The 15,258-nt window shown below is 40.2% G+C and overlaps 1 protein-coding gene across 2 annotated transcripts in view; it reads right to left on the bottom strand.

The window, feature by feature from the left end:
• GRAMD2B (GRAM domain containing 2B) overlaps positions 1-15,258 on the bottom strand; it is a 73,887-nt gene that overhangs the window by 25,785 nt on the left and 32,844 nt on the right. The window lies entirely within an intron of this gene.

The following is a 15,258-nucleotide window of genomic DNA, read 5'->3' as shown; positions in this document are numbered from 1 at the left end:
GAGAGAGAGAGAGATTCTCTTTATCTGAGGATTCATAACAAGGTCAAAAAACAAAAGCCACTGCAAAATGATCTAAAAAAGAAAATTGTCTGACATGTATTTCAAGTCATTAATTTTAGATTTTAACATATAAAGATTTTAACAATAGGCATTCTTGTATCTTTGACCATACTTGGGAAAACTAAATGCATAGCCTCCACTCGTTTACTCAGAGCTTTAATCGTCAGTCTGTTATACTAACATAGGTACTTAAAATAACCTTCTAGATCAGCTAATGTCTACATAGCACCAGACACTGTAGTATCTAAGTGCTCCTTTGAAAATTTTTACTGTTTTGAAATTGACAAAAGTCCTTCTCACCATGTTTTTTCTGATTAGTTTTATAAATAGCAAACAAATACAGTTTTTTCTGTTAAACCCTTTCCACGACATGTATTTCAAAAAGTTGTCTCATTTTCTAAGATGCAGCAAAATGTACAAAGTGTAGCTATAAAGCCTTATCAGGGCATAGACTCATAGGTCACAAGGGACCAATATGATCATCTAGTCTGACCTCCTGCACAAGGCAGGCCACAGAACCCTACCATCCACTTTTATAACAACCCCTAACCCAGGACTGAGTTATTGAAATCCTCAAAATTGGTTTGAAGACCTCAAGCTGCAGAGAATCCACCAGCAAGCGACCCATGCCCCACGCTGCAGGGGAAGGTGAAAAACCTCCAAGGCCTCTGCCAATCTGCCCTGGAGGAAAATTCCTTCCCGACCCCAAATATGGCGATCAGCTAAACCCTGAGCATGTGGGCAAGACTCACCAGCCAGCACCCAAGAAGGAATTCTCTGCAGTAACTCAGTTCCCATCCCATCCAACATCTCCCCGCAGACCATTGAGCAGACTTATCTGGTGATAATCCAAGATCAATTGCCCAAATTAAACTATTCTATCATAACATCCCCTCCATATACTTATCAATCTTAGTCTTAAAGCCAGATAAGTCTTTTGCCCCCACTACTTCCCTCGGAAGGCTGTTCCAGAACTTCTCTCTGCTAATGGTTAGAAACCTTCGTCTAATTTCAACTCTAAACTTCCTAATATCCAGTTTGTACCCATTCGTCCTCGTGCCTACATTAGTACTAAACTTAAATAATTCCTCTCCCTCCCTAACGTTAACCCCCGATATATTTATATAGAGCAAGCATATCCCCCCGCAGCCTTCTTTTGGCCAGGCTAAACAAACCAAGCTCTTTGAGTCTCCTTTCATAAGGCAGGTTTTCCATTCCTCGGATCATCCTAGTAGCCCGTCTCTGGACCTGTTCCAGTTTGAATTCATCCTTCTTGAACATGGGACACCAGAACTGCATACAATATTCCAGATGGGGTCTCACCAGCACCTTATATAATGGTACTAACACCTCCTTATCCTTGCTGGAAATACCTCGCCTGATGCATCCTAAAATCGCATTTGCTTTTTTAAACAGCCGTATCACATTGGCGGCTCATAGTCATCCTGCTATCAACCAATACCCCAAGGTCCTTCTCCTCCTCTGTCGCTTCCAACTGATGCGTCCCCAACGTATATCTAAAATTCTTATTATTAATCCCTAAGTGCATGACCTTGCACTTTTCACTATTGTCTTTCATCCTATTACTATTACTCCAGTTTACAAGGTGGTCCAGATCTTCCTGAATATTATCCCTGTCCTTCTCCGTGTTAGCAATACCCCCCAGCTTTGTGTCATCCACAAACTTTATTAGCACATTCCTGCTCTTTGTGCCAAGGTCAGTAATAAAAAGGTTAAATAAGATCGGTCCCAAAACCGATCCTTGAGGGACTCCACTGGTGACCTCCTTCCAGCCTGACAGTTCACCCTTCAATATGACCCGCTGGAGTCTCCCCTTTAACCAGTTCCTTGTCCACCTTACAACTTTCATATTCATCCCCATCTTTTCCAATTTAACTAACAGTTCCCCATGTGGAACCGTGTCAAACGCCTTACTGAAATCGAGGTAAATTAGATCTACCACATTTCCTTTATCTAAGTAATCCGTCACCTTCTCAAAGAAGGAGATCAGATTGGTTTGGCACGATCTACCTTTAGTAAATCCATGTTGCAATTCGTCCCAATTACCATTGACCTCTATGTCCTTAACTACTTTCTCCCTTAAAATTTTTTCCAAGACCTTACATACTACAGACGTCAAGCTAACAGGCCTATAATTACCCGGATCACTTTTATTCCCTTTCTTAAAAATAGGAACTACGTTAGCAATCCTCCAGTCGTATGGCACAACCCCTGAGTTTATCGATTGCTTAAAAATTCTCGCTAATGGGCTCGCAATTTCAGGCGCCAGTTCCTTTAATATCCTCAGATGGAGATTGTCCGGGCCCTCCGATTTTGTCCCATTAAGCTGTTCAAGTTTGGCCTCTACCTCAGTTGCAGTAATATCCACCTGCATATCCACATTCCCGTTTATCATCCCTCCATCATCGCTAAACTCCTCACTAGTCTTATTAAAAACTGAGGCAAAGTACTTGTTTAGATATTGGGCCATGCCTAGGTTATCCTTAACTTCCATTCCATCCTCAGTGTATAGTGGCCCCACTTCTTCTTTCTTTGTTTTCTTCTTATTTATGTGGCTGTAGAACTTTTTACTATTGGTTTTGATTCCCTTTGCAAGGTCCAGTTCCATGCGGCTTTTAGCATTCCTCACTTTATCCCTACATGTTCTGACTTCACCAAGGTAGCTTCCCTTGCTAATCCCGCCTTTCTTCCACTCCCTGTAAGCTTTCTGCTTTCTCCTAATCCCCTCCCTGAGTTGCTTGCTCATCCAGCTTGGCCTACAACTCCTGCCCATGTTTCTTTTCCCCTTTCTTGGGATGCAGGCTTCCGACAATTTCTGCAGCTGCGACTTAAAGTAATTCCAGGCCTCCTCCGCATTTAAATCCACAAGTTCCTTCATCCAATCCACTTCTCTAACTAATTTCCTTAACTCTTTAAAATTAGCCCTTGAGAAGTCGAAAACCCTAATCCCAGGTCTACATTTGTTTATCCTTCCATCTAGTTTGAACTGAATCAGCTCATGATCACTCGAACCAAGGTTGTCCCCTACCACCATTTCTTCTACAAGGTCCTCACTGCTCACCAAAACCAAATCTAAAATGGCATCCCCTCTCGTAGGTACTTCAACTACTTGATGAAGAAATCCATCCGCTATCACATCCAGAAAAATCTGACCCCTATTATTCTTGCAAGCACTCGTCCTCCAGTCTATATCCGGGAAGTTGAAGTCTCCCATAATCACACATTTCCCCTTTGTGTTTACTTCATTAAAGAGGTCTCTATCCATATCCAAATCAGATCCTGGTGGTCTATAGCAAACCCCAAGCACTATCTCAGGGGAAGCTCTAGTTGCTTTTTTACCCAGTGTGATTTTTGCCCAGACAGACTCTGTCTTATCCATTCCATCGCTTCTTATTTCATTACAGTTAATCTCATCATTGATGTACAAGGCTACTCCACCACCTTTGCCTTTCTTCCTGTCTTTTCTAAACAGCACATAGCCTTCAATACCTGTACTCCAGTCATGAATACTATTCCACCAGGTTTCTGTTATCCCTATGTGAAAGTAGAATGAATTATATTGTGAAAATAGAAAGGATTAAAGAAATGCTGTCTGTACCTTTAAGAAAAACTGTTGGAATGCTGCAATCCAGGTGTCAGGAATACAGACATTCACATAGAACAATTGCACCATTTAAGGGCAATTGGTGAAGTATTAGCCTCAGATCCATAAAGAGTTAGTAAGGAAGTAGGATATGCATGCTGTGCCCCAGGTGAATTTTACAGTTTTGCTTTCTTTGTTCCTTTGTCTGATTCCCGCTCTTTTATCTGTATAAATAAGACTGTTTTGGCCTTGCATGGCCGCTCACATATTCTGAATGTTATTGGCAGAGCGCTGTGCTAATAAAACAGAGTGGTCTGACAAATTGTGAGTCCTGATTCTAACTTTGACAATTTGGAGGTTCCACCGAGATGGCAAACGTCTTCACTGGGGCTGTGTGATTCCTGACTGTTTTTGTGGGATGACCGTGGCAGCCGGCACCTGGGCATTTGGCCCAAGCGGTCCCCCACTAGAGCGGAAAGGCGCACAGCCACAGTGAGGTCTACGCCATCGAACCTGTTGGTTCCCACTCTGTTCTGGTAGGGATCCCGGGATCTGACATCAGGAATCTGGTCAGGTAATTATTTCTGTGTTTTGTCCGGACTGAGAACTGTCCTGTCTCTGTGTCTATCTGTCCTCTTGTGGAGTGTTTGAGTCTGGGTGCCGTCTCTGTCTGGGGATCGGCCGACCAAGGGGTTCCTGTCCCCGCGGTCTGAGTGAGTGAAATCTGCACAATTGCAGCCACACCACACCTTGGGTAAAACCCTTAGTGTGAAAGCAAGGGCAATTGAGGCAGTAGCCTGTGGGCTCCTTTTATGTGTTGCAGCAGGCATCGCTCTGACGAACCTGAATTTCCTTCTTGTGTGATTGGTGTGTGAAAGTCCTCCTGTACTGGTAACCAGACGTCTAAGTCGGGACAGTTCCCTAAATGAACGCCGGCTCATTTTATGTATTTAGGATGGGTCCAGACTCCTGTAAAAAGGGTCAAGACTCCTGTAAATTTCTGGGAAAATGGTCTAGGCTAACTCAGGGGGATCCCAAAACTCAGTGGCCACTGTTAAAATCTTGGAACAAAGACTGAGTGGACGTCTTAAAGGACAAACTCGGCCAACCTAAAACTAAATTGGCTAAAGGAGAGGTTAATTGTTTCATGCAGTGGTGGGAAGAGGCAAATCATAGGTGGACAAAATCAAAACTAGCCTCTCTCACTTATTCAAATAATAAGTTAAAAGCTTTATTAAAAGCCTCCTCTCCCACCACTAGACCGAGCGCTCCCCTTTACCCCGTTCTCCAAACCCCGGATCGATCCAAACCCCTTCATACTCCCATCTCATTGTAAAAAGGACAAAAAGTCCCTTGTTCTGTTCCTCTTTGTTGTCTGCCTCAGAAACTGATTCTTTATAGTGTCCCACTACCAATTCAGCAAGACTCGGGGCGGGGGGAGCTCCTCAACTAGCCCCCACCCTTCCTGGTCCCTTTCCTTGAACATTTCTTTCAAAATTGTGAAATGACCACAATATCATTCACAAACGGTTCATTGAAAAAAAAGCAGGATCGGGCCCAGACAAGCAGGCAAGCAACAGAAAAGAAACAGGTTGAAAGCCCTAAGGGAATAGTGTCAGGAGTAAAAAAAAGTAGTAAGTGCAGGCATGAACCCCTGGAACAATACTTAAAAGGGTGAAATCTAAGGTGATAAAGGTGTCATTTTGGAACATAAACAAGTGATTTAAGAAAAGAGAGTGAAAAGTTAACTATAGAGGCTGGAGAGAATTAAGCAGTTAAACTTTGTGGAAAATGTTAAAAAGGACCATGTTAAAGAGAGAGAATTCTTGGTTTCTTTGCAGACATTCTGAAGGGAAAATGGGCCCTTTTCCAGAAGAGTGCCTGTAAATAATCCTTATATATATACAGCTATGCAAAAACAAAGCAGTGTAAAAAAAAAATGTTAAGGAAAAGAAAATGTGTATGTATCTATTTGTCTGTGTATGTAAAGTTCTAAGAATCTAAACCAACACATCTGGTTTGTAAAACTACTGTTTTGTAGGTGTAAGATAAATTGATTTTGTTTTTGTTTTTAATGCCACTAAAAATTCATTTGACTCTTTGATTCAAAGTTGCAAAACTGACAGACCTTTTTGCAAGACACAGGTAATTAGTGTTGTTTGGCTTTGGGATTTAGCATTTAACCCTTAAGGGGTAACTTGATTCTTTACAAAAATTAAATGTTTTTAAATAAAGACCAAGCCATGGCTGCAATAGGGCAGTCAGAATCAGGAGAATAGGTAGAGATTCTGGAGTCTTTTTGTTTGTTTGGTTTGTTTTTTTTGTAACAATAGCAGATAAGAGCTGTAATGACAGAATAAGAAGTTAACAGTGACCCTCTGAAGCAACAGCAGAGGTGAGGTGCACAAAACAAAAAGAAGCAATGTTAAAAACACTGAGCCTTAAAATGACTATGTGTAATCAGACTGTCACTTTAATAAAAGTACATGAAAACTCTGTAAAAACAAAACAAAGTTATACCTTATGTAAAAATTAATACGGCTAATGTTTTTGAAAAGTTATAGTATAGAAAGAATGTGCATTTTCCGTAGGACATGTGCAGCGTATATTGTAGAAAGGGATGTAAAAAAAATGCAAATGAAACATGCTGCTGAATTAAAATCCTATTAGGGCTCCAAAAAGAGCCGCAATAGGCTGTGTTTTCTTTTTCAGATCCCTGTGTGTTAAAACAGAGTCTCTGAGCTCTGCTGATGGCTTTGAATCCAAAAGCCTAGCCTGTGTTGATGCAAATTACCTAACTGATAAAGAAAGGTGAAAACTGCCAGCACAAATGAAGCTGCAAATAAAGAACATACCTGGTCAGCAAACAAACTGCCTACATAAAAGGCATGGTATAACAAGATACCTTTAATTAATTTGATGCTAATGTTACTGTTAATATTAAACATTAAAATAACTTTAATGTTAGTGAGTACCCCTGTAACAACTTGTAGTGTGTATGATTTTTGGAAAAATCCTTTAAAGTAATATGGTAATGATGCTTCTCAGCTATTACCTGTGAATAAACTTAAAGCTTAACACAGCAGGGAAAACATTACAAACTTGGTCTGCTATATAAGAGGCAAAACTTGAGGTACACCACCTCATGAATTTAATAACTAAACAGTGAAATAATTTTTGCATAACCCTTAAAATGTAGAAGCCATTAAAACCTGGCCTGCCTTAAACAAAAAAAAAAACAAAAAAAAACCACAGGAAAATATGGGGGTAATTCCTCTGTTTTGCCTGCAGTCAGGGAGGGTATTTGTAAAAGAATGAAATCTTTAAGCAATAATCAATGCCACCCCAAAAGGGGTAGAAAACTGTTCTTTTTGTCTTTCAGATAATCCAAAGTACTGTATAATGGACTATGTGTATGTGTTAATTCTTGGGGAAAAGTGTTTAAAAAGTGCTAGCAACCCACCAGAAGACAAATGTAAATGTAATGTAAGTACTGTGTTTACCAATAATCACATTTACTATTTGCCACAACAACAACAACAAAAGAGTCTCCGCTTACTGTAAGCACTGATTTAGCTGAGTTCTCTATCAACCTTGGCATTAAATGGCAAACAGTTACCAATCATCTGTTAAAAGGTAAAAAGGTAACATGGCTCCTAAAAAAAAAAAAATAAAAACAAAAATGTGGAAAACTGAACTGTTCATATTATACACGCAAATGGGGACATGTTAAAAATTGCCACTGCATAAAAGCATAACAGCTTACCATTTGTATAACATTTTCTGGATGGTCTCCCACAACTACTGGCATACTAATATTACTACCCTAATTGTTTTTGGTTTTACATTGTATGTGTTTAATTGAAATGTTTAAAATGTGCTGGTGGATAAAACAAATGTATGTAAAGCTAAAGCCACAGGCCCAAATCACCTCCCAGTATTTTCTATTACGTGGACTAAATAAGAAGTGACACTGGCGATTAATAATCTTAGTGTCAAAAGGGGGATATGTAGGAGCAGGATTTTATAATATCCCATAAGAATTAAAGTATAATTTGATTTCATCCTGCTAGTCACTATTTTTAAATAGCAGAAAGAAATGACCCCCTGGGACTATAGGATTCTGTTTTCCCATATGCATTACAAATTGGGCCCTCTCTAACTCTTTGTTTTAAGATTTAGGTAGTAAGAGACAGGATTCTCTATTGTGTCTGTGTTAAGTAAATTAGAGAAACATTGAAGGCCTGGGTCTCAATGTAAATTGTCTTAGTTATCAATTGTAAAACTTAGCAAGGTTTAATTTGCAATGCTTTTTTTGTTCTATATAAAATACTACTGTTTGTATTCTCAAATCTATTTGTGTGAATGAGGAATGTATGCATCAGGAAAAGATAAGGTGTGAAGGCCATTGTTACAGCCAGAGTCAAGGGACGGCTGTTAAACTGTCTGGCATCTCAGAGTGGATACATGCTTCGCAGTGTAAGAATGCACAGACCCCAGTGAACCAATCACCACCTCAGGACCACGCAGAGTCAATTTTTTGACTCCAGAAGAAGACGTAGAGGAACAGCCTGCAATACCTTACAATCTACGCTCTCGTAAGGGTTGCCAGAAGCAGATGACTACATAAAGCAAGGCCCAAGAAGAAGCAGTAGTGAGCCAAGCGCCTGCTGCCTGGTGGACATAAAACTGAGAGTGCAGTTCCCTCAGTTGAGGTTGTCAGAACCAGAAGGGCCTTGCCTCCAACATGCAGCTCTGGTAGCGCCTGTTCCTCGGCTGCTGGTATCTTAAGGTCTGGGGTGCACACAATGACAATTCTTTTATCCAGCAGCAAGTGTGGATAGCTCAGATCCTTATTATTTCTAAATGCTGGGTCTGCAGCCACATCCCAGCCCACTCTCAAACTGGTGTTCCTGTCCTGGCTATCCCACTCAATTCCCCAGACCTCACTGGAGGACCTTGTCTGTTTAACACAATATGGAACAGTAATGACACCTGGGAAGAGGCTATTGGCAGTTCCTTTACCCCACTTGGGGGAGCAATACACCAGGCAAAAAGGCTCCTAAGTAGTTAAATAATGGCAAATAAAACCAGAGAAAGTTTAAGAGCCCTGGCCAAGGAAACAGAGGCGATCGGACAGGTGGCCCTCCAGAACCGTCAGGCATTGGACATAGTGCTCACGGCCAAAGGAGGGACCTGTGCTCTCACTGGAAAACAATGTTGTATGTTTACACAATACCAATAAGGTAATAGATCGCTACAGCCACTTAGAACAAATCGCATATCTTCCTCATGAAGAGCTGAGTTCTTTATGGAAGTGGCTAAGTAACCTGTTCAATTTCTCTGGCATAGGAAACTGGTTGTTTCAGGGAGCCCTAACTATCCTGTTTGAAATCTTAGTGATTTTTGTATGCTTTCAGTTAATCTGTTGTATCCAGAATTGTGTCACCCAGATGGCTGCCCCAAAACAGAATGCTAATATGATGATTTTGAATATCACTGATGAACTAAGAGATAAGGAACGGTTAATTTGTGGAACCCAGTAATTGTTGGTCATGGCGTGCGCTTGACCAAAAGGAGGGATTGTGAAAGTAGAATGAATTATATTGTGAAAATAGAAAGGATTAAAGAAATGCTGTCTGTACCTTTAAGAAAAACTGTTGGAATGCTGCAATCCAGGTGTCAGGAATACAGACATTCACATAGAACAATTGCACCATTTAAGGGCAATTGGTGAAGTATTAGCCTCAGATCCATAAAGAGTTAGTAAGGAAGTAGGATATGCATGCTGTGCCCCAGGTGAATTTTACAGTTTTGCTTTCTTTGTTCCTTTGTCTGATTCCCGCTCTTTTATCTGTATAAATAAGACTGTTTTGGCCTTGCATGGCCGCTCACATATTCTGAATGTTATTGGCAGAGCGCTGTGCTAATAAAACAGAGTGGTCTGACAAATTGTGAGTCCTGATTCTAACTTTGACACCTATAATATCCGGTTTCACTTCCTGCACCAGTAGCTCCAGTTCCTCCATCTTGTTACCTAGGCTCCTCGCATTAGCGTACAGACATTTTAATTTTTGGCGTTTGGCATCAGTGACATTCTTTCCCTCGTCATGCACAGACCTTCTACCACCAGCATCACCCGTTACTCTGGTTTCTACTCCACTATTCCTCCTTGGATCAATTCTTTGGTCCGCAAGGATATCCCCTCTCACTCTGTTTACTTCCCTCTCCAGGTTATATATATATATATTTTGCATAACCCACCAGTAAGCCCCAAGTTAAAGACATCAGTAAAAGAGCACTTTCAAAGATCTTTGTGAGGATTCTCACTAACATGCGGGAAAGTTAAAAAAACAAAAACAAGACAAAAACAACCCCCCCTATCATTTTGATAAAAGCACCAATCTAGCTGAGGGATAACCCCAAACCCTACATATGAATGTGGAACTGCTTTGTTTTCTAGAGCAGTGTTCAAATGTCATACTTTATAAAGCTTTCAAATAAAGCAAACAAGGAGCTTATCTTGTTCCTTGTACTTAAGTACACAGCAACAGCTCTTAAAATCCATTTAATTGGGAAATTTAATGCCAACAGATCTATCAAAGTATAATATTCAATGTAGAGTACACCTTAATGCAAAAATGTAACTATTTAGTACACATTGTCATTTAGTGTCCTGGAAAGAATCTCCAACCACAGACCTGATATCACCTGAGCAACATGAGCTGTAGCATTGAAATTCTAGCAATGGGGGAAAATGACCAGAAATGAAAAAGTGCTAGTATTACACAAATCAATCGTATTTATAGTCCAGCTTTGGCTCCAAGTAGTAAAAGAATAAATCTAAACTAAATGACTTCAGTGCTTAACTGAGTTCAGTGGTTAGAATTTTTTAAATTTTCTAGTCAGCCTACAAGTTATATTATAACTAACTTGATTTTATTATAATTGGCTATAAAGAATGTATTAAGGCAGAGTTCCTCTTAACTGGAACCAATAGGTCTTGTTTGACCCCTCAGTCACTACTTACTACAAAGTTTCCATGAAAGCATTTTTATTCTATTTTAGAGAACAAGCATCTGTCAGGTTTATGAAGGTGACCTAGGTCACAATACAGGATCTGTGTTTAATAGCCTGTGTAAGAGACTGAAATCCATCTTTCCCATGGCAAACATATATACTACCATACTAATTAAGCTATATGGTAGGCAAAATGGTAGCCAAATTTAAACAAATACACAACCCTTTGCAAAATTTGCCCTGATGCTTAACACTATTCTAGATTTTTTAAAAAAAATATCACACACACACACACACACACACACACACTCACTCACTCATGGATTCAAGTCTAAAGGCAAAGGAGGAGGCTGTCCAACCATCTGTATTTTTAAGCCTCTTTCCCCATCCCCATCCATTGTTTAATACTGTTCCACACTGGAAGCTGTCAAGGTTTTTTCCCCCACTTTGAACTTTAGGGTTCAAGAAGTGGGGACCTGCATGATCACTTTTAAGCTTAATTACTCACTTAAATTTGGTACGCTGCCACCAGCTAGAAGCCTCTGTCTGGCACACTTCTATTCCCCCAAAACCTTCCCTGGGGAACCCAAGACCCAAACCCCTTGAGTCTTAAAACAAGGAGAATTTAACTATCCCCCTCCTTTTCCCCCCAGACTCTCCCTTCCCTGGGTTGCCTTGGGAAGCTTCACAGCGATCCAAACTCCTTGGATCTTAAAACAAGAAGGAATTAATCATCTCCCCCTGCTTTCCCTCCACCAATCCCTAGTGAGTTTAGACTTAATCCCTTGGATTCTAAAACAAGGAAAAATCAATTAGGTTCTTAAAAAGAGAGCTTTTAATTAAAGAAAGAAAAGGTAAAATTTATCTCTGTAAAATCAGAATGGAAAATGCTTTACAGGGTACTCAGATTCATATAGATTAGAGGGACTCCTCCCGCCCCCCCAGCCTGAGATTCAAAGTTACAGCAACAGAGGTAAAAATCCTTCCAGCAAAAAAAGACACATTTAGTTGAGAAAACAAATATAAGACTAATCCGCCTTGCCTGCTATTATTTACTACTTGGAAACATGAAAGACTGATTCAGAAAGATTGGAGAACCTGGAATGAGGTCCCGTTCCTCTCAGTCCCGAGAGCGAACAACGAACACCACAAAAAGCACAAACAAAGACTTCCCTCCACCAAGATTTAAAGTATCTTGTCCCCCTATTGGTCCTCTGGTCAGGTGTTAGCCAGGTTCACTGAGCTTCTTAACCCTTTACAGGTAAGAGAGACATTAACCCTTAACTATCTGTTTATGACAGAAGCTGATAGATTTTTTTTTAAAAAAAGAAATCAGTTGAGGGCAGAATCCTCTGGTATGCATGGATTTTAGTTATAAAGTTGCTTAGGTTTTTTAGTAAGCTACCACATACATCTCTTATTTTGGAGATCAAATCCTAGAAAGAAAAATTAGAAATTTGCCAACAAACAGCAACGAAAATAAGGTAGGGTAAATGTTGCATCTGTCAACATTAACTGTGTTCCTTAAAGGTGGTCCTGGATGACCCCAATTTATAAGAGACCTCTCCGTGTAGTTTTTAATAGTTCTGTATGCAATTTTACAATGGTTATACAGATGGTAAGGCAACCCCAGTCCAGACCATCATTTTGATAATGACATTTTGCAATGTAACTTCAATTAAAAGTTTTGGTAGATATTTTAGTTACTATATCAAGACCTTGTCATTCATATTAGCATAGGACATCTCAGACTGACGTCAATCTCATATTTTCATTTGGAATTGCACAAAAATCAAAAGAGTGTCTACCTGACTTGGCAGAGTGAGGTCAGGAGAGAAACATTGCAAAATGCTTATGCAAATCTACCACATTCTCTCAGCCAGCAGCTGATTACCAATGTTTATTTTATAGGACACAAATAATCAGAGCCTTGCGCCTTATTTACATTGGGATTTGTAAATCTGAAAGCTTGAGAGAACACCCACCTGTTGAGCAACCAGTCTCACACCCAGTGAATTTAATGCCCATGAAAGAGATACCAAACTGACTAAGGAAAATTCCATTTACTCATAGAAGAGTCAAAGCACAGGGATCAACACAGCAAGTTTCCACACTGTTCCACCAATGGATGTCAATTTTGTCTGACCAGAGGTAACAGCTTTCAATGACTGCTGATCTAACCTGAACCAGAACTCTAGAGGTGCTGGGTAGCACAAACCTTTGATATCATCAAGAACCCAGACCAGCAGTTTATTTAGTTCCAATGGCCATGAACTTCAGAGAGGACTTTGGTCAGGACCTGGCCTGGCCAGGGACGCTCCCTCCCACTACAGACCAGGTTGTGGCTATCTTAGGGGAATAGAAAGGCCTAGTGGTCCTTTAGCCACTTCTTATGATGCTTCAGGAGGTAGTCAACTGTCCTTCTCTTTCCCCTCAAAAGTTCTTAAGCTTCCCAGGAGAAGTAACTTGCCTGAGAAGGAAGCAGGCAGTGTTGGGATTGGGAAGTCTGTGTGTACACACCTTGAATTTAAATAACTCTTAACTGGATGTAGGATTGTTATTTATATTACTGCCATGTTGAGAGGTCACAGTAGGAATCAGGATCACACCAGACTGGGCACTGTAAAAAGCTATATAAAGAGGTTACAGTGCTGCTTACAGAGAAGGTTGACAGGAGTTAAGTAGGGACACAAAAACAACTGGAAGGAAGGATGAGGAACAATGAAGCATCATGCAGTTATTCAGATTTCTCATGAGGCTCAACAAGATAAAGATAAGCCATTAAATCTCTCTGTATAACATACACATACCCTTTTCACCTCTTCCTTTCTCCTGTAACAACCTATAAGAGCAAAATTCCTGCCCATCTTCAAATCCTTTACAACCTATGATCCATTGAGTAGTTTTGTTTCCATCTTGTTTTATTTTTTTCTTTCAATTAATCTCTCCTCCCCACTTGCTTTAACTGTGGAACTGTGGTATAAATGACTTCACATCTAAAATTCCCTTCCCCTGACTATCATCATTCAACCCCTTGCCTTCTCTACCAACAGTAATTCCAGCCACCATTCCAAAGTCACAAGGCTCCACCCATGCATGCCTTTCCTAGCATAAAGGTGCAGCTCCCTGAGGATATGGGGTGGTAAAAAGTGTTTTAGGGATTGAAGAAGCGTGGTACTATGTTATTCCTTTTACTTGTTCGGGGGGGCGGGGGAGAGGAGATCGAGGGAGGGAGAAGAGCTGGGCTCTTTTCACTGCATCTCTAAAAGCAGCCAAAATCCTTTTCCCCCCCACTCAGGCCTTGCCTCCAGGAAGAAGAGGGAGAGTCCTGCCCATGTATTGGTGCACCTGATTAAAGTAAAGAAGTTTAAATAAACTCCACTCCTGCAAATGTGTTTCATGGATCATAGCTACACATGCCTTCCTACATATGCTTCATATATACCCTCCACCAACACCACTGCCACATTCACCTAGCTCATGCAATCAGAAATTCAGTACAAAGGAGTAAATCTTCATTTCCTCTCACATGAGCCTACAGATCTCTCAGGAAACTAACTCACCACAGCTGTAAAATATCAGCAATAGTGTGTAATTCCTCTGCCATTTCAGGCTCCTTAGACACTGCTGCCCCTTAGTCCACCCAGTTCTCTGCCTGTAGCATACAATAGTCTAGTTACCTGAGAGTCTCATTTCAGTTGTTGGATTTAGTGTGAGTGTGATGTTGGTGGCCTGTGATATACAGGAGATTAGATTTAGATCTAGTGTTCTAAAGTTTTGCAATTTGAAGATTTCAGTCTAGTCTAACAGAGCAATTATTGAGAGAAAGTAGCTCACTCCACCTCAAAAAAGACCAAAAAAGTGTTATGGTAGGTGTCATTTTGCCCAAGAGGGTTTTCATGCAAGTGGACCATTTTTGTACATATCAAGGTGAAATATCAAGATTTTGAGTTTGTTGCGAGTATATATTTTTAAACGCACAACTCTAATGCTGATAGAATATCTGCTTCAAGATGAACATGCAAAAAACAAACAAAAAAAAAAAAAACAACAAACCCTACCTACTTTTCACACATGCCACCCCCTTAAAAAAAACAACAACAACAAAAAAAAAAACACCTTTCAGGTTTATTATGGCACAAAGGGAATACATTTTAAAGTTGTAGAGATTCATCTTCACTGATGAGGCACAGTTAAAATGACAACATAAAATTAGTGACATTAAAAGGATATGAACTCTATTAGAAAAACAGTAGGTTACAGTACATAACCATAATATACACCAAGAATGGAACGTAAGATTAACTCACAGTAAAAGAAAAAAGAAGAGCAAGGACATAGATTAACAAAAAGCAGCGAACTGAATGTGTCTCTAATGAAGTGTACAGAGACCCATCATTAGCGAGCACATTTTAAAAGTCATGGGAAATGGATCTTGTCTCTTTTACACACTGTATAAACACAGAAAACGAGTGGCAGATCTGGGAGCGTAAGTTCTTTATGCTACAGAAAGAAAGTTCCTTCTGAATTCAGAAGATCAACCACTCAGACTTGTAGCTAACCTATGTCGCAGA

The sequence above is a fragment of the Gopherus flavomarginatus genome, chromosome 3, assembly GCF_025201925.1.
Source record: "Gopherus flavomarginatus isolate rGopFla2 chromosome 3, rGopFla2.mat.asm, whole genome shotgun sequence".
NCBI classification, from domain to species: domain Eukaryota; kingdom Metazoa; phylum Chordata; order Testudines; family Testudinidae; genus Gopherus; species Gopherus flavomarginatus.
Note: the sequence above shows the minus strand (reverse complement) of the source record. Positions and strands in the feature narration are given on the sequence as shown.